The sequence below is a fragment of the Heterocephalus glaber genome, unplaced genomic scaffold (genome assembly GCF_053883595.1).
Source record: "Heterocephalus glaber isolate CG9 unplaced genomic scaffold, H.glaber_assembly_v1.0 deba00001572, whole genome shotgun sequence".
NCBI lineage: Eukaryota > Metazoa > Chordata > Mammalia > Rodentia > Bathyergidae > Heterocephalus > Heterocephalus glaber.
In genome coordinates, this window is record NW_028258357.1 from 6,150,848 (window position 1) to 6,171,251 (window position 20,404).

Here is a 20,404-nt window from a genome sequence, read left to right on the forward strand (position 1 = left end):
GGCTGAAAAAAATCATGTCATCTTCATTAAAGTAGACATGTACATTTTAGCCAATACTTTGTTGCTCTTGAAAACTGCTGGTTTAGTTGTTTTACCACTTTTGCAGAGTTTCATTCATGATTCTTTGCTGTAGGAAAATCATACCTATATTAGAATAGTTAAAATTCAAGGAATTTTCCTAAAGCAAGAATGAGAAATTAGCTCATTTAAAAAGGAGACGACTAAGTTATTTGGCTTTTTCTGTTGAGACACTAAAAGATTCAAATTCAAAGTTTTACTCGGAGTTCAATTTGCTAATTACTATAATAGTGAACAATATTCTAAAACAATCCACATTTCAGTGATGCTGACAACTGCCTTTCACAACAATCTCCTACCTAATTACATCGTTATAACTCTGCTTTACATGGACCTACTACACTTTGCAATGTTTTAAAAGTAAAGGCTTCCTATATCAATTCTAATTTTACATGTAATTTTTAACAGTAATAACATCATCCTATACATTATGGTGAAAAAGAGAACATATTATACTAACTTATTCTACATTCTTTTGGGATATAATATTTACCTATATACCATCTTAACTTAAAGCAGGCAAACATACTACCCCTACACACACACTTTTACTTTAACCTAGAGTCTAATAAGTTCAAATTGAATTAACTTGCTTTGCAATAAGACTGTTGATGCAACTGAGTGATTATGGTAAGTCATTTCATCATTATTCTTCCTGGCTTGGCATACATAACTGATTGAGTTAAAACTCTTATTTACATATTACAATCAGTGGTAAGCCAAGCTGTTATATTTTAAATTTTCGGGTAATGTTAATTGGGAGACATAAAATTTGTATCTAAGATGAGCCTTCAGAAGCCCAATCTTTTAGTATATTTATGAAAACTACACATAATTACTTTCTTCTTAAGAGTAGTGAAGCTATTGAAGTGATAATAAGAAGAGCTATGGTGGGGCCAGGGATTTGGCTCAGGGGTTTCGCTGCCCACTGCGCAAGTGCAAGGACAGGAGTTCGATCCCCGGTACTAAAAAAAAAAAGAAGAGCTATGGTTTCTAGGTTAAATACAATATTTTTTAAAATTGTTAAGCATTCTCTAGGTAAATTCTTTCGACCTGCAAATTTTATACAATAAAAGTTAGATTTCTAAATTTTATTCTTGATAGTTTCTTCTCCACAAGAATAACATAACCTCAAAATTCTAAATAATCGTAGTTCTGATTATAAAATTCATATATCTGATGCAGTAGTATTCATTGGAATTCATCTGCAACAATTACCTAAACACGCTTTTTCCTTTTTCTAGTGAAAACTATTTTTCCAGTGTTTAGTGTCCTCTTCCCATCAAGCAACCTTTCCCAACAAGCAGAATATAATAAATAATTCAGCCTGAGTTGTAATTATATTCTATGTACCATGTACATGCAGAAAATGCAGAGAAAAATAAAGCAGTGTCCATGGTCAGAGTACCTGACATTCAGTGAGGGAGTCAAATAAATAAGTAGCAAATGACAGTTACATATGATAAATACAAAGCAGGAGGAGCAAGCAGAGATTTCACAAAGAGTGAGTGACTATTGCAACATAAGTGTGTCAGCAAAGACTTTCAAGAGGAAATGAAATGTGATTTGGGACTTAGGAATGAACAAAATATTCATCAGGTGAATAAAAAGGCATTTTTTAAATAATGGAATTTCAATGTTCAAGTAAATAAGACACTTTTTATTCATCTCCAAACAAAATTCTACCATCTTTTAGAGCAGAATCTATGTTAATGTCACTAGAAGGATATTCACAGGCTCATCACTTTCACATTATTCCTATTCAAAGCTCCCATATCAGCTATGTCTTGCGGTATTCATCAAGCTGTTCATTCATTGGCTGTTTTTCTGTATATATGGTAAGACTGCCTTTCCACTTCATTTGCTGGTAGTTCTGAACAACTGGATTTCTTTGATAATTGAAATTAGAATGTGTTATATTTAGACAAAGGACCTATGGTTTAAGGCATTGTTTGCTACCATGTCATGGTGATCTTGAAGACATACTGAGAAGGTGACCTTGAGTGACAATGACAATCAGGTCCCCAAACTACCCCTCAATGGACATTTAACAGGGGAAACAATAAATTTTTAGTTTTATACAGCTACATATCATTGTGCTTAACTTTATTTATAATGTCTTGTGAATACTATATTTTTGTTCTCTTTGTTCATTAATAAATTGAATGTTTGTGACCAACTTTTATCAAGCAAGTCTTTTGGCATCATTTTTCTAACATGGCGAACATGTCTCAACATGACTGTGCATTACATTTGGGAATCTCAATCTCACAATATGTGTTAAGAAGATCTGTGATTAGCGGTCTTTGATGTTGTTACTATCCTTGCTTTGAGGTATCATTTGCTGTGTCAGGTAAGACAGAAAACAATGCATATTACATATATTCTTAGTGCCCTATCAATTTTCTGCTTCCCTATCTCTTCTTCTCCTCAAAGCCTCCCTATTTCCTAAGATACATAATATTGCAACTAGTCCAACTAATCATCTTAAATGACCTCTAAGTGTTTAAGGGAAAAAGGTGAATTGTATGTCACCCACTTTACATCCAAAGCCAGAAACGACTTAACTTAGTGAGAAAGGCATACATATAGAAAGCTGGATACTGGGGTGCTTGTGCCAGTTATCAGAGTGGGAATACAGATAAGAAGTTCTCAAAAGATTTAAAAGTGCTACTCCAGTAAGAGTATGAATAATAAGAAAGTAAAACAACTTATGGCTGATATAGAGAAAGTTGGAGTGGTCTGGTAGAAATTGAATTAAATGGTCATTTCTTGGGGAAAAATGCCATCTAGGCCTTCTGTATATAAAGAGAAGGTAGCATTAGTGTTTTACACACACACACATGCTGCATATGGACACACATGCCACACTACACATACACACTCCACTACACACAATACACTAAACACACATACCACACTCTACACACAAACACACTACACACACATACCACACACACACACTACATTCGTACCACACAACATGCAGATCACAGTAAACACATGCCACACTATCTACATACATCTGCCGACTATACACACAGATATATCCCCAAACACCTACATGTCACAGACACAGATGTGGTCTGATGATGGTGAGTGTGATGGCAGTGACGAGTACACAAAATAAAGTAAAAAATGTAAAAGTTTTGGCAAATTTCATAACTCTATTCTTCTCATGCACTTTAACTCTATGAGTAACCATGTATTTAGGTGAAATTTCTAAGACTGAAGAATTTATTTCATACAGGTTAGGAAAAATGAAAGCACTATGGTAGAAAGAAAAGAAAGATGTTATGAAAATAAGCAATATATTCAAATAGTCAACTAGATAATTCTTATATTAAATTTTTTACTAGAAATTAGAGGGATGTTCAAAAGACATAGTGAATCTTTGAATTTTTGAAATATCATTACAGCTAAATACACATTGTTGAGTGATGATAGAAGTGTATTCAAAGCAAGGACGAATATTTTGAAGAGGATCAGTGATGTCTTTTGATGTAATAATTTTTAAAATTTAAAGTCATGGTATTTTGTGATCATCCTGCACTGATCAAGCATTTACCATAATTTCTATCAAATGAAAACATTATGGTGTATCCTACCCACTTTATTCACTGGATCTTGCACCTCTTGATGTGTACCCCAAAGTCCAAATGACCAAGAAAGATAAATGTTCTAAACTGTTTCAGTACATCTGGGTATCCATGACTGTGCAACTAGACTCTAAAGACACAAGACTTCCAGAACTGCTTCAGAAAGTCACAAGAATGATCAGATAAGTGAGTATATTTTGAGAGAAATTCATAGAAATGTGCATTTTATTGTGATATTTTAAAAAAATTTATATATCACTCCATATTTTTATTATATCTCCTAGATCATTAAAATATAAATATCAAAAACCAAACTTTATAACTCATAAGCCAACTAATTAAATTTTAGGATAAATTAATTACAATGTCCAGTTGTACATAGATCAGTTGTTAAACTTCCCCTATTTTGTTTTACTGCTGTTCAACTAAGACCCAAGTTTGCCAATGGGTTTGCCTTAGCAGCTGAGTAGTGTTTGTGATCCTAAATTTGTACCTCCCAACTTTTGGTTTGTGGACTTTTGTATATATTTTACAAGTGTAATCCATGCTTATCTATTCAAACTTCCATCTGAATTAAATGTGTCAATTTTTGTAAATAATTGTATACCCCTGATAGATGAGAGTCTCTGATCCTTCCTATTTTAGAGTTCATGTTCCTACCCTATCTTTCATCTTTCCTACACAAGTGATTTCACCACCATCAAATGGATAATCAAAATCTATCATAAGATTCTAAACACCCCTTAAAATTGCTGTTAGAAAACTTGGAGCTAAGTATGAAAGCATGGCTTTCTGAGAATAGGTATACATATTCCAGTGAGACACATTACTGCATCCATAGTGGGAAGTGACTGTGACAGGTCCATATCTTACCCATTTGGACAGAGCAAAGGTGGTCAAAACAAAATACTCCTAAGGAAATTATGTTCTATGCATTCTATTTAAAAATAAATATTGAAGCGTTTTTGTTTTAGTTTATTTTTTGAGGGATGTTAGAGATCAAACTCAGAGCCTTGTACATGGTAAGTACATGCTCTACCACTGTGCTGTACCCTAGTGAAAGAGACATTTTTAAAAACCAGATCTTCATGAAAGATTTCAAGAAAATTTTGAGAATGGCTGAGTACATGTTCTGGAATAAAAGCATTATTATTAATATATATGTACACATATACAAATGTCCCCACCTACAGACAGGTACCTCTATGTATCTCTGCATATATGCCACATATGTGCTACATAGTTGCCATTTTTGTGCAAGAGTATAGGGGATAAGATACTGCACCACAGTTGCTTTTGGCATACTATATAAAATTATGAAGTTGAAATTTTCAAGATACAGAATTCTAATACTTTAATAATCTTTAGATGAAAGATACTGGTAAAAACAAAACAGAAAAATAAAACTTTAACATTCACTTAGACTATGTCTTTATTCTTAGTACATTCTCTGTTGCTATCCATTTCCTTATTATTATATCTGCAAGCCTTTTCTTTACTCAAGATTTTTGGAAATTATAATTTTCCTATCCAGAATAAAATTTCTTTTGCAGAAAATTTTAAGCCTCATCTTTACATCCTTCTAAACGGTATTGAAGAGTCCTGAATCCAGTTACTGATTATACAGAACGGGCAGATTTACCTGTATCTTAGTCCTGAAGGGTTCCTAGTGCCAAAAAAAATAAGACAATTATATAAGACAATTATATAAAACAATTGCTGTTTTAACTATACCCTTATGATCTCTACAAATTGGAATGATACTTCAACCTTCATTTTTCATGCCTGGAAATATAACAGCTAACAATGTTATTTTTCTTTAACTTGATTTTTTTTTCTTTGCCAGTTATCAGCGTTTGAACTGAAATTTTCAATGCTAAAGAAAACAGGAAATCTAATCTCAATTCAAACTTTCCTCATCAAATTTTTAAAATTTCCAAATGTATTGACTATACCTTGATTTACAGATCATGATTAGAATTAATTTCTAAAGGTAAACCACGTTTTAATTTGTATCTTTAAGTTTCTGGGGGTTTTTTGTTTGTTTGTTTTTTCTATTTTTGGTACTGGGGATAGAACTCGGGACCTTGACCTTTTGAGGAAGGCGCCAGAACCACTGAGCTAAATCCCCACCCCTAACCTGGATCTTTACTCACACCATTTACTGTTCCAAAAATAACATTTGGGGTTTTTTTTGTTTTGTTATTTTTTTGGTACCGGGGATCAAACTCGGATCCTTGCGCTTGAGCAGCAGGCAGTGGAACCACTGAGCTAAATCTCTGGCCCCAAAAATGACATCTTGTAAATGAATTAATGGTAGCTCTCATTACATATTTTTAAATTTGCATAATTTAATATTAATGTCACTGAAGAAATAAAGATAAATTTAAAGCAATGAATTCTTAGAGCCTATAAATTTATAATGAATGAAACTTCTTTATTACTATTCTTTATCTTCTCATCATTATCAGTAATACTTTACTGAGTAACCCCTCTTAAATTATGTCTTTGTATAAATTTTGTCCACATTTTTTTATCTTCTTTGTGCTTTAAAAAAAATTTACATCACCTATGTGGGTTTGGATATCATTTATTTATTCCTGTGTCTCAGTCCTCAATGTCTCTGACCTATTTCTAACACACTGGTAATAGACTGCTGAAATAATAAGCTGATAGTTCCATTGAAATGTGCTTAGCAATGTTGTCTTAGATCATTTTTTCATGGTATAAAAAAATACTGCACGTTGAGTGATTTATTATAACTACAAAAACAACAACAAATAATAAAATGTATTCTCTGACAGTTCTGGAGGCATGAAATTTCAACACCAACCATGTTTGCTATCTAATGAGGGTTGTTGTTTCCAAGAGGGTTCCTTGAATGCTGCTTTGTCCTACTTTGTCCTTAAATGGCAGAAGATGGACAGGCAAATAGGAGCAAACTCCCTATGTTTAACTCTTTTATAATGGCATTCATCCACTCATGAGGAAAGAACCCTCATGACATAAACACCTCCCAAAGGCCATATTTCCCTATACTGTAAGTTTGTAATAAATGAAGTTTGGGGGACACATTGAAACCGTAGCAAATATTTATGTAAAATGTGAAAAATATGTGCTTTTCCAAATACTGACTGTACTGTTCTGGGTGTGTCTGGCTAACTAACTTCCTGAAGACAGAATCCCCCCCACCCCACCTGTCCCAGCTGTGGATGGCACCATGAAATAGTCTTGTAGCCTGGATGGAATAAAAAAGGGAAAGAAAAAGGAAGTCTCATTTCTGCTTCTTTGTAGGAGCTCCAGTCTTCGCCATAGCTTTTGGATGCCCATCTCCAGGCTTCTGCCATTGACTCTTCATCCTTGCAGCTCAGACTCTCCAGTCTTCCAGAATAGACTCTTCAGTTTCCTGATACAGACTGTCATGCAACTCTGCAGTGAGCTCCAGTCCTTCAAATTCCAACTGGATCCTTTAGATCTTCAATCTACAGAGGCCTCATTTGCATTCCTTCACACCTCACTCTGCAGCTGGACATTGTTAGCCTACTTTGTAAATATACAACATATATATTGAATCTGTACATATATTAAATCTGTCCTTCTAGTGAATACTGACTGACACACTGACATACTTGACACCTAATGAAAATATTCTATTTCTCAAGGAGATAAATATCATTGGAAAATGATAAGAGATAGAAGATGAAAACAGTTAATAATAGCTACTGACGTTCAGAAGAAAAAGCTAATGTAGAAAAGTTTCCTATATTTCCTTTTCAAAGGAATTGGAAGAAAAACAAAATTATTGCTTAATTATTTTGATGAGGTATGAGCTTTCTGAATTAGACAACCTTTATCTCTCTCATGCCAAGGATGAGAGCTAATAAGAAAGAAAGTAAAGGTATCATTTTTCTTTGTACCTAGTCTAGCATGTTAGTAATCATGGAACGTTATAGTATGCCATGCATTTATTGGTATTTTCAGTGAAAATGAGGCTAAATTAATAGGCATAGCTTATAATACTCTGCATGATCAAGCAGCTGAAAGACATGCAAGTACATTTTTATATATGTAGCTAAAGATCTGATAAAATTATTGTAGAAAGCAAACTAAAAAAATCTAAAATGTCAGAGAAAATATTACTAAAATAGTCAACAATTATGAAGATCTAATCATTGCTAAAAATATTTCAAAGAAATTTATATAATATATTATAATGTTTAATAAATTTATGAAATACAAACACGAAAATGACAACTTTCAACCAGAACCCATGAAAAATATGACAATTTATATGAACCAGAATTTACCACATTAAAATCTGGCATATCTATTTCCTGCTAATAGTTTTGTTTAGTTATTATAAAGTTATTTTTTTTGTTTTAGAAAGATGGCTACCATACATGGAATTTAAAGTTAATAAAAAATAATTGAACTTGAGGCATTTTTATTCATAAGTAGTGCTAAAGAATCTTTTATTTCTGGAAAAATACTATATAAATAAAAATACTTTAAAGATTTCTGAATCTCATTTTGAATTTATAATCTTTAACTTGATACTTTGAAAGTTGGTATTTTATCATTCTTGATCATATTTGTCATCCCAGACCACTTAATATTTATAATTATAGTATCATTTTATCATTCAAAGATTAATATTAAAGTATAGTTCTGTAGTTATAACACAACAGTGTTAATCCTTGTATGAAATTTGTTAAATATTCAAAATTTTGTTCTCCTAATTCCTGTTATTTTATTGTATATTCTTTATTTGTAAGCTTTTCATTTTACTCTTTTTTTTCTGTAAACTGACCAGGGAATGTAACTCAGTTTTAGAGTGCTTGCCTAGTCTATGAAAGGTTCTGGGAGTAGGTTCAATCCCTAGGAAAAAACAAAAGCAAAAACAAAAGCAAAAACAAAACAAAAACAAAACCTTCTTTCACCTCTGCCAAAAGAGCACATGTGTAATATATATTGTACTAGATGGTGTATTTCCATGTTTGAAAAATTGTTAATTATTTCTTTTTTACTTCCTCAACATGTTCCTTGATCACCAAATTCTTGCCTAATACTTCCCCTCAGGTTTAGATTCTATTCTTTTCTCTTTGGAAATTGATGGAGAATATAGCCTGACTTTTTCCTGTTCATGGTTTACTTGTTTTTCATTTCTGTGGAAACCTGCATAATTATTTATCTTTAAGATTTGATAATTTAATTATCATTTACATTTTAATTATCATTACATTTGTTGCCATTATCTTAATATTACTTCTGTATCAAAACTGAGCATTTATTCTGTTCTTTGTGCTTAAGTAAGTTTAACATCTTTAAAAAGACTAGTCTTAGCATCTTTACATCAGCAATATGTCTTTTTATTCCATAGTTTCCTTAACCTTGAAATAGTTTAATTAAATATATCTTTTTTTTTTTTTTTTTTTTTTTGGTACCGGGGATCGAACTTGGGACCTTGCGCTTGAGAGGCAGGTGCCGGAACCACTGAGCTGAATCCCTGGCCCAATTAAATATATCATTTAAGTTATTCTAAAAAATAGAATTGATCAATGTAAAGAATTTCTTTTTATCCTTCTTTAGTTATCTTTGGGTTTTAGACACTATATTCTTTTTCATTTTACATTTTAACTGTTACACATTTGCAAAGCTTTATTTTTAATGTCACAAATGTTTGGAAGATTCTATTACAAAGTCTTTTCTCTGATGTGTTGATAACCATTTGACTCTCCTCTTTCTCTAGTGAAAAGCAGTCAGCTTTGGTTCTATTTGTAACAGGGAGAGAAGAGTCTGTGTTACTTATATTCTGTCCATTTTTAGGTAGTCTGATGAGTAGGCAAAGTTCTAGTGAAAATAATAACAACTAATGTTACTTCAATGGTAACAATGTACCAAACACTCTTAAGTATTTTGAATAACACTAAATAATTTAATACTGACAAGAACACTCCAAAATTAATGTAATTATTGTTCATCTTATATAAATAAGAAAACCTAATATAGTAAATTTAAATTACTGCCTTAGACATTTCAATTAATAACTGATATGGCATCGGTTTAGAGTACATTGTTTTTGGTAACTGCTGTGAGGTTTTTTGTCAAGTCTTCTAAATTAGATTTTCCTCACCTAGTTAAAAGATCTATTATCGTCATGAAGTTAAACTCCTAATCATTAAATCAATCATTTAAGATTTTTTATTTACTTCACGATTCTAATTTACATCAGAAAGGGGCAAACTTTAGTTTGATAACTGTTTCATTGATTTTCTTGACCAGCTATTTCAATATCTCATGTGCCAAAAGAAGGAAAATACAAGGTCTTTCCTAAGTTAGCCACTAGCCATATTTAGAGACATTACTAGAATTTCCAGTATTCTCTTGACTCATCCTAAAACTTGTGGATGAAGAGGTAGGATTTGATGATTAATCCCATTTTTCCATTCTGTTTCCTAGAGAATCTTCTACTGTCATATTTTTACAGTGTTATATTTTGGAGTTTTTGTATTATGTGGTTGGCCTTTCAATGATTAGATTCTGCTGACAGTTAATATTTTCTAGTAAAATTCGATAAGAAGTGTTTAAAATATATCATAAGAAATTCTGAAGTACCTATATCCCATAAACTACTCCATAGCCTTTTAATAAGACTTACTGCTCAGAGACTAGACAGGTTTTCATTTGATTTTTTTTTTAACTTTTCAGAGGAATTCCAAAGGGTATCACATTTTTATTTTTATTTTGTTTTATTTTACTGGCAAGTATCCTGGACATAAAAAGCATTGTTTTATAGACATGTAAAGCACAAGAGTGATAATCATTTTATTTTCTATTTCAATTCATATTTTAAAAGAAAAAGAACAAGAGATTTCAGCATCCTTGTTTTTCTACTCTCAAGTTGCCTTTTTAGTTTGTTTCTTTCCCTGTTTTTACAAGGGCCTTTTGAAATAATATTTTCCACAGAGTGGAAATGGTCTCTGATAGCCTAATTGACACTTCTCTAGGGGGTTGATGTTCTTGGAATACAGCCTGGAGATTATTAAACCAACAAATAAAACATTTTAAGATATACCATAAAGGTCTGGCCTGAAGCCCAGCCGCACTTGCAGATCTTGGGTGGGTGTTGTCTCTCTGAAGGACAGGTATAAAAGTCCAAGCAGACAGAAACTGCAATTCTAGGTCCATTCATTTTGTTTATTTTGGTCTGTTTTTCTCTGTCAATAGAACCATAAAATGTGTCTTTTCCACACAGTTTCCCCATGACTACCTCTCATCTTGTATGAGCACTTAAACCAAAGAATTTGATCAAGCGTTTTTTTCTCATTATATTTTGCAAAAGCTTCTATTATGAGTGATCTGTAAATAGATTAGAAAATTCTGACATATGTAGGTAAAGGACCAAAGTTAATATTCTCTCAATCAAATCTCAAGTATTTTCATTGTATATTTTTACTTATAAAAGAAATAATAGATAATTTTAAGAGTTTCATATTCATCATCAAATGAAGAACTGAGTTTGTTTCTTATTTATTTTCTTCAGATTTTTCAGGGAAATTACATCTTTGTGTTAAACTGAAAAAATTCCAACTAATTTATATTACTAAACTCTACATTTTTTATAATCTCACGGAGCAAATATTACAGATTTGGTCTAGCATTTCTTGAGCCCCTCCAGAAAACAAATCATTCTTCTTTTGGCCTCCCATGGAATTTGGCTAATAACTCAATTTCAAAGAGTTCCATTCATTGGAACACTCTGGAATACATTATTTTAAAAATGTCTCAATCACTCTAATTATGCACTCAAAAATTTTTGTGAGGCCTAAGCAGTAAAAAAAACAAATCTTTTGGAAGAGCAAACTTTACGTGGGCTCTTGGGAACTGTAGTTCCGGAGACATAAGTTCAGTATCTATAAATTAGTTTTTTAAGAAGAAAGGAAAAGTGGGATCTGAGGTATGCTATTGAATATAGAGAAGGAATGCCAACAACAGCTGATAAAAAATAAAGAAAAGAATATCTGAACAAAGTAGAAATGTCCATGAAACATGAATTTGATGACCTCTTAAATGTATCTTGAGTTTTTTGGCACAGTGTAATTGTTTCATCATTGAGGTACTAACGGATCTATGGGGTCAAAGGGAGGATGGAGCTAAAGCCCACAGTCCAGACAGCAGCAGGAATGGTACAAAAACTCTGCTTTCATAATGGTTTTGCAATTCTAGTTTGAGACTCTTTCAGTATTGCTTTCACTGTAATTTTCCTTTTTATTTTCACACAAGTTTCCCATGAGTTAGATAATATTATTTGATACTGTCACAGAAAGATTTAGTAACTTGTCAAGTAAACTACCTAGTAAATTGTAAAGTTAAATTTCAAAAATAAGCAAATTTAACCTTAAAAATAGGATTTCTGTTTGAAATGTCATATTATAAAATGCCAGATTCATTACTAGAAACATGTCTAGCCAATAGAAAAGCATATCACAGACGCTATTTTCTCAAATTTTTGTTTGGTTATACTAAAATATTTATAATATATGTTGTATTTATATGTATACATACATGCAAACACACATATGTATGTACACATTTATGTACTACATAGTATGTGTTATGTATTACATATGTAAGTATAGCATATATTTATGCATATATATATACGTATATACATATATATCAAGCATTTAAAAGATAAATCTTTAGGAGAAAAATATGTACCAAACACTGTTGGTTCTGTATGAAGAAAGCAAACCCAGAGAAGTCCAAGGAAGTGAGCATCTTGGGCTGCTGTACCACTACCCCAGAGCACCAAAGAGGTGAGTCATGTGAGAGCCAGCACTCCCCTCACCCCGCTCCTGGCTGTGTTGAGCCATTCCCTAGAGCTACACCTCAGAATTGCAGGGGTCATAAAGGACATTGTTGTGAGCTTGAGAAGATAGAGCAGAAGTGAACAACAGAAAGAGGATCTCTCCAAGGCCCCTTGATGAAAATTAAAGCCCACCAGAAAAGTGAATAAAATCTCTGCCGTAAAGGCACACGAGACTACCTTAGTTGGGGGAGCAGCAGTGTGGACTAGAGCAGTGTGGCTGCAAGCAGATCCCAGACAGGGCTCCACCCTGACCCCAGAGGTTGGGGGACACCAGCCCAATCAAGAGCCTACCTGGAAAAGAGCTGCACAGCCTTACAAGCAACACCAAGAGGTTCACTCTAATACCATCATTAAGTGTGCGAGACCCTAGCCAGAAACTTGCTCACACAACAGGAACTGGGGTGCACAGCCCCCATTGAAAGACCCTCCCAGACAATAGCTACCTAGGGGCCCTAGCCAGTGGCACACCTAGATACCATCCCAAGTGTACACAGGTCCCAGCCAGAAGTCCACCCAGGCAGCAGGTCAGCTCAGGGTTCCAGAAGGCCACCTTTCTGAGCCCAGGAATTAGTGTACTGGTGAGCAGCAGAGAAAAGGCATCTCTGTGGCTTGCTGAGAATTGAAGACCACTGGGTGAGCAAAAAGTTGCCTCAACAAAGGCACAGCAGGCTGTGTCTGTTGAAATGAGAAGACTTGTAAAGAAGCCTCAAAACCAGACTTCCAGATCACCTAAGGCAACCCCAAAGGGAAATGAAATGGAACACTCTGATACTTAACCATGTGGACTCTCTGAACTGGCAACAAAAGAGAATCTGGAAAAAAAGAAATCAGAAATAATTTCAAAGATAACAGCAAAGATTGTTCCCATAATGCAAGACATGATTAATGAATCTAGTGAGGAGCTGAGGAACATGAAGGAATTCCAACATAGAAAACAAATGAAATCTATAAAACAGATGCAAACAGATTTCCAGATTAAATATTCCACTGAAAGTTTACACAGCAGAATGAGCCACTGTGAGGACAGAATTTCACATATAGAAGATAACATTGCAATTAGTGACCAGGAAAAGAAAAATTGCTTTAAAATAGTAAGGGACCATGAGAAATCAGTCCAGCAGCTGTTAGATGATGCAAAGAAGAATAACCCGAGACTGATTGGAGTCAATGAAGAAACAGGAGAGAGTGCAGATGACATAAAAAATCTGTTCACAGAAGTGAGGGCAGAAAACTTCCCAAGGAGGGGAAAAGAACTTGACATACAGATAAGCGAGGTATATAGGACTCCAGCTAGCTGTGATTAAAAAAAAATCTACACATAGGCATATAATAGTTAAGATTCCAGAAACCCAACAGACGAACAAATTCTACAAGCAGTGAGAGAAAAGAAACAAATCATATACAAAGGAAAGCCCATCAGAATCAGAGCAGACTTCTCAATGCAAACCCTCAAGGCAAGAAGAGCTTGGAGTGATGTATTTTGAGCCCTAAAGGAAAACAGCCCCCAACCCAGATTGATGTACTCTGCAAAACTATCTTTCAAAATTGATGGAGAAATAAGATACTTTCATGATAAAGAGCACCTCAGGAACTTCAAAAAATTTTAGACAATGCCCTAGGAAAAGACAGTGAGGATCACAACCCCAGGAAACCCAGCAGAATGAATCCATTGGGCATGACAAATTAAACCCAAAGGGGGAGAATCCAACAAAAAGAAAAAGTCATGACAAGGCTTTTAAAACTTTTAACTTCATCTCCCTAATGAGGGTATAATTCAATGTTCTTATTGTACTGATTAGTATTTTCCTGTTTCTAGAGTTGCACACCTTTCCTTGTGCTATACTGGCTATTTATCATCTTCTTATGTCTATTTTTTAATTGGCTTGTCTATTAATGAGCTAAGAGTTCTTTATATATTCTGGTCATAGGTTATATGCATTGGAAATATGGTCTGTTTAAGGACTACTTTTCATTTTAATGATGTCATTTAAAGTTCTACATTTTGGTGGAATCTCATTTATCAAGTTTTTTGTATCCTAGGTAGTTCTTGCCTACCCTGAATTCATAAACATTTTCCCTTATAATTTCTTCTTAAAGCTTTATACTTTTAGGCTTTCATATTTAGGTTCATAGATCCCTTCAAGTTATTTTCATGTATGGAAATAAAGGGTAGAGATTAATTTTTTATACACGGATACCAGGTGTTCTAGTGCCATTTGCTGAAAACACTGTCTCTCCCTCAGCTCTTGAATTGAGTTTATATTCTATAAAATGCTAATGTTAAATAATCAGAATGAATCCATCAGGCATGATAAGAAATTAAACGCACAGGGGGAGAATCCAACGAAAAGAAAAAGTTTTGACAGTGATAAGTCAATATGTATCAGTTACAACTATCAATGTTACTGGTCTAAATTCACAAATCAAAAGAAATAGACTGGCAGAAAGTTTCAAGAAGCAAGATCCAACAATATGCTGCATACAAGAAATACACTTAATTTAAAAAGACACTCATAGACCGAAAATTAAAGGGTGGAAAAGAATACTCCATGTGACAGGAACCTGAAAAAAGCCAGGAGTAGCTATCTTCTTTGCACATCAAGTGGATTTCAAAATCTGAAGCACTTCTGGTCCCAAGAATTTCAGATAAAGGACAGTCAACTTGTATGTACAAATTTATTGTGAACATGTGTTTTCATTTCTCTTAAGTAAAAACTTAAGAACAGAACTGTTGTTTCTTAACAGTAATACAAGAAATTTCTATATTGTTTTCCAAAATGGTTTTACATTTTACATTCATGTTAGCAGTATTAGAAAGTTCTAACTGGTTCACACCTAAGCTGACATTTGTTCTTTTAAAACCTTTAACTTAATCTCTCTGAGTGTATAATACGATCTTGTTATTGTACTGATTAGTATTTTTCTGATTCTAGTGTTGCACACATTTCCTTGTGCTGTACTGGCTATTTATCATCTTCTTGTGTCTACTTTTTAATTTAGTTGTCTATTAATGAGCTGTAAGAGTTCTTTATACAGCCTGGTCATAGGTTATATGTATTGTAAATATGTTCTGGGGCTGGGGATTTAGCTCAGTTGTTCCACCACCTGTTCCACAGGCACAAGGACCTGAGTTTAATCCCTGGTACAAAAAATGAATAAATAAATATGTTCTGGTTAAGGACTACATTTCATTTTCTTAAGAATGTCTTTTAAAGTTCTAAATTTTGATGGAATCTCATTTATCATTTTTTTAATTTTATCAATCATATTTTTTGTATCCTAGGAAATTCTTGCCTACCCTAAATTCATGAACATTTTCCCTTATAATTTCTTCTTAAAGTTTTATAGTTTTAGTCTTTCATATTTAGGTTCATAGATCCTTTCAAGTTATTTTTATGTATGGAAATAAAGGGTTGAGGTTAATCTTTTACATATGGATATCAAGTGTTCTAGTACCATTTGTTGAAAATATTATCTTTTCCTCTGCTCTTCAGTTGAGTTTATGTTCTATAAAATGTTAATGTTAAATAATCTTTCAAAAATCAGCAGACCATATATGTGTGGTTCTATTTCTAGATTCTCTGTTTTATTCCATTGATCTATATGTCTTTCCTTACGCCAACATTGCCTTGATTACTATAGCTTTAGAAGAAATATTAAAATTAGGTAATAAATGTCTTCCAACACTGTTTTTTTTCTTTTACTTTTCCAGGTCCTTTGTACTCCTACATAACTTAAATTTTAATATCCAATTCTTCATTTATAGCAAGTATACATAGATCTCAATTTTTATATATACTTTGTTTTCTAATACTGCTAAATTCAAATACAAGTTCTAGCAGCTCCTAAAAATTCCTTAGTCTTTTCTCTGTAGATGATCATTTCACCTACATATAAAGATTTTACTTCCACCTTGCCAATCCTATGCTATTTATTTTTATTGCCATATTATTTTGGCTTGGGCTTATGTTTCTAAGTTTAATGGACAGATGAAGAGTAAGCATATCTGCCCTTGTTCCCCACCTTAGGGAGAAAGCATTGTATCTTTTCCATTCATATAAGGTGTTTTTGCTGGAAGTATGGAGTACAAGCCTTTTATCTGTTGAGAAAGTTCTGTTCTACTTCTAGTCTCCTAATAGGTTTTATCATGAACAGCTGTAGAATTTAGTCCAATACTTTTTCTGCAGCTACTGATAGATCATATGGCTTTTTCCTTTCTTTTGTTAAAATGATGACTTATGGGGGTGGATTTTCAATGGTGAACCAACACTGCCATCCCTATAATAAAACCACTTACTATATATTGCCAGATCTGACTTCTAATAGTTTGTTTTGTTAAACAAATTTTTATTTATGTTCATACTTTCCACTTTTATTATCTTTATCCAGTTTTAGTATTAGCACAATGTTGATTTCCTAAAATGAGGGGAGAGGTGTTTCTTCTTTTTTATCCTTTAAATGCTTGATATAATTTACCAGTTAAAATGTATATGGGCCTGTTTTTGTCATGTATGTAGGTTTTCAAGCTAGGAATATACTTTCTTTAATAGGTGCTATTCAAATTTTATATTTCTTCTAGAGACAGTTTCATTAATTTGTCTTCCAAGGTACTTCATAGAAGTTGTCAAATTTATTTCAAAAAAGATTTTTGTAATATGTTTTCTATATCCTCTTAAATTCTGAAAAATCTGTGGTAATGTCCTCCAAATCTTGATATTTTAATTTTTAAAAATGTATAATTGATATTGTGTAACAGGAAGAAAAGGTCTAAAGGAGTAGGGGAAGTGGGGGGTAGGGGAAAGGAAAGAAGGGAAAAGAAAAAATATAAGAAAAGGAAAATAATGGAAACAAAATCTTTGTAAATAGGGAAGGGTGGAGAGGGTGAAGGGTGGGCAGGGGAAAAAAATAAGAACCGAGGTATGTCATGTAAAGGTACAAGATCCCAATGATGAATGTATCTGTATTTTATACCTAAAATGTACCAATAAACTTAATAAAAAAAAAAAGAAAGCAAACCCAACTTCTCATAAGCTATATCAAAAGGACATTAAAAATAGAAAGCCATATGTGCTTTTTAGATACAGGAGATAAATTTGTTTAAATATTTAAACTCTCCCTAGATAAAGTATTACTGATTTTGTTGTTTGCCTACCCTACAGCCTGTTCACTTCTTTTATTCTGAATATGGGAAGGCTTCCTCTTCGAGTATTAAGTGCCTCATGCTATAAAGTGAAGTGATAGGTTTCTCATCCTAGAGATTATTTCACTTGCCAATAATTACTATAAAAATAGACACAAGTGTAATTCTCAAAAATTAGGTGAGATCTGCTGGAGAACTCCAATAAATTTTTTTTTCATTCTAAACACAAACTTTCCTTTTCATGTCTTTAGGCTTTAGGTGTTCTTGCAGGTAACAAAGCTCCTATGTAGCCTTTATTGTTGTTTGATGTCAAAGGTCAAAATAGCAAGAATTGTAGTGCAATAACATCTAGCTTTGAACTACTCATTTAGCTAATTCCAACAGCACTGTGTCTTTGGGTACCTTTTACATGTGGTAATAAATTCCACTTTTGCTTATAAAACTTTATTTTGACAATTAATTTTAGCTAAATCAAAAATATTCTGATATATTTATTTATATTTATAAAGTCCCTCAATATATATTTTTAACTAAAGAAAATTATTTTAATAATCATATGGATGTAAAAATACAAAATAGTAAAAAAATAATCCCCAAATCAAGATTAGTTATTTTGGCATTGAATAGCCATGCAAGATTTTTAAAATATATAAAGAAGCAAATATAATTTTTAAGTGTGAGACTGATACATGAATTCATGTGAGTATAAACTGGTGTGGATGTTTTAGAAATAAATCCATATGTACATGACAATTTAGTATGACTTAGTCAATTTAGGAGAAAATATTTACTGCTTATTCAACCCTATAAGAGAGCATGAATTCTAGATAATAAATTTTACACAATGATAGGAAGGAAAATAAATGAGTGAAGTTATAAAAGTAAATCTGTATGTGATGAGATTATATTTTGAATAAACTGGTAAGTAAAGGTTAAGCTTATCTACCTATTTGACTGAATTAACACACTCCTGGGAAGATGATTGACTCATGATGGTGCTAAACTCATCAGTGGATTAATCCTCTGATGTTCATAATTAAACATATTGTTAGCAGGTGGGACAAGTTGGAGGTGGGTAACTGGGAACTTTCCTTCGGATGGTATGAGTCTCACTGGGTTTATTCCCCTACTGTGCTTCCTCCACGCATGAGCTGAGCAGTATTCTTGGCCGTTCTGCCATGATATTTCTGCTTTGGGGCTAGTTGATCATGGGCTATTAAACCATGAGCACAAATAAATTCTTCCTCCTTTAATTTATGCATATAGAGTATTTAGTCCCAGCCACAAGAAGCTGACCATACAAATAGTAATTGTTTAGAATAGTTAAAAGGTAAAATAGAAACTGGAATATTCATAAATGGCATGTAATTGTTAAATGGAGATAGATGTCTCCTATCTAATGTTACCGTGTGAACTGATACAATTTGGAATGGAACTTGGCAATGTATATTAAAATTTTAAACACCTAACTGTCAAATTCATTCTTCTTCTTTGAATAATTGTTCTTACAAATTGATTTCAAATGTACCCAATAAAAAATGTTTTCTTAATCTATAATAGGTTCATATGGCACAATAAACAATGCAACTTGAAGATGTATTGTCGTGTGAAAGAAACAAGACATCACTAATAGTAGGGAGGTAGTGGTGGTTTGGAGCCTACCAGAAACCATAAAATTTTCTTCAAGAAAAGCTTATTAAAAGTAACAGGAAAATTATGAAGACTTTTTAATAATCCCATGGGTTAAAAACACATCAAAACACAACGAAGTGGAAAATAGCAGCTCTTTTTAATGATTTTCTATTCTTTTTACTATTACTATTTTACTATTCCTGCCCTAATTTTCATATTTTTTATTTCTATGCGGCAAGATAGAGCCAGAAAAGCTACTGCAAGTGATTATATTTTAGAAAGAAAATTTAATTGTAACTTCAATATATATTTGCGTCTGTGTGCACGTGTGCCTGTGAGTGTTTTCCAAAGAATTCTAGACTGAGACAGTCCTGAGAAGCTAGAAATTAATAGCAAATGAAAGAAAGGCATTGTAACAGAAAAAATAAATTATATTTTTGTTTTGTCATATTGAAGAGTTTTAAAATAAAATGCTTGTGTTTTTCATTGTCCTGACAGTACTTTTATTTGCCTCTGTTACAAAAGGTCTAACAAGGGAAATCTTTTATAATTTTGTTATCTAGTCTTAGCCTCCACTGGACCATTTTTGACTGAAAGCTGATTAATCTTTCATACAGCAATCTTATTTGAAAACTTCAAAGCAAAATGACACTTTATTTTCCAGGTATCAAGAATAAATACTTTGAACTCTTTAGTACTATAATAATTTTCTGCAAATGTCAAGTTCTGCTTTCTAAATTCTCTTTGCTCCTAAAATGATGAGAAGTCACAACACATACAAATAACCTTCTCCCTGAGCCACATTAGCAGCTTATTCAGCAAGGCTACCTTGCCCTCCAAAGACTTTACTGTAAATCAGCAAGGAAGATAGCAGATCTAAGTTCAGGGTTCAGTGCCATCATTTTCTCTTCTTAATGGAAGAGCCTAAACGTGGTGTTTCTAAGCTTTCCATCAAGCTAAAGATCCCTGCTGTTGTCCACAGTGACACATAACTTTGCTGCTTTCCAAATTGTTATAGCTAAAACTTGCCCTCTTTAAAACATCCAGAAAGGACAGAAATCTCTCCCTTTCTCTGTCTCTCTC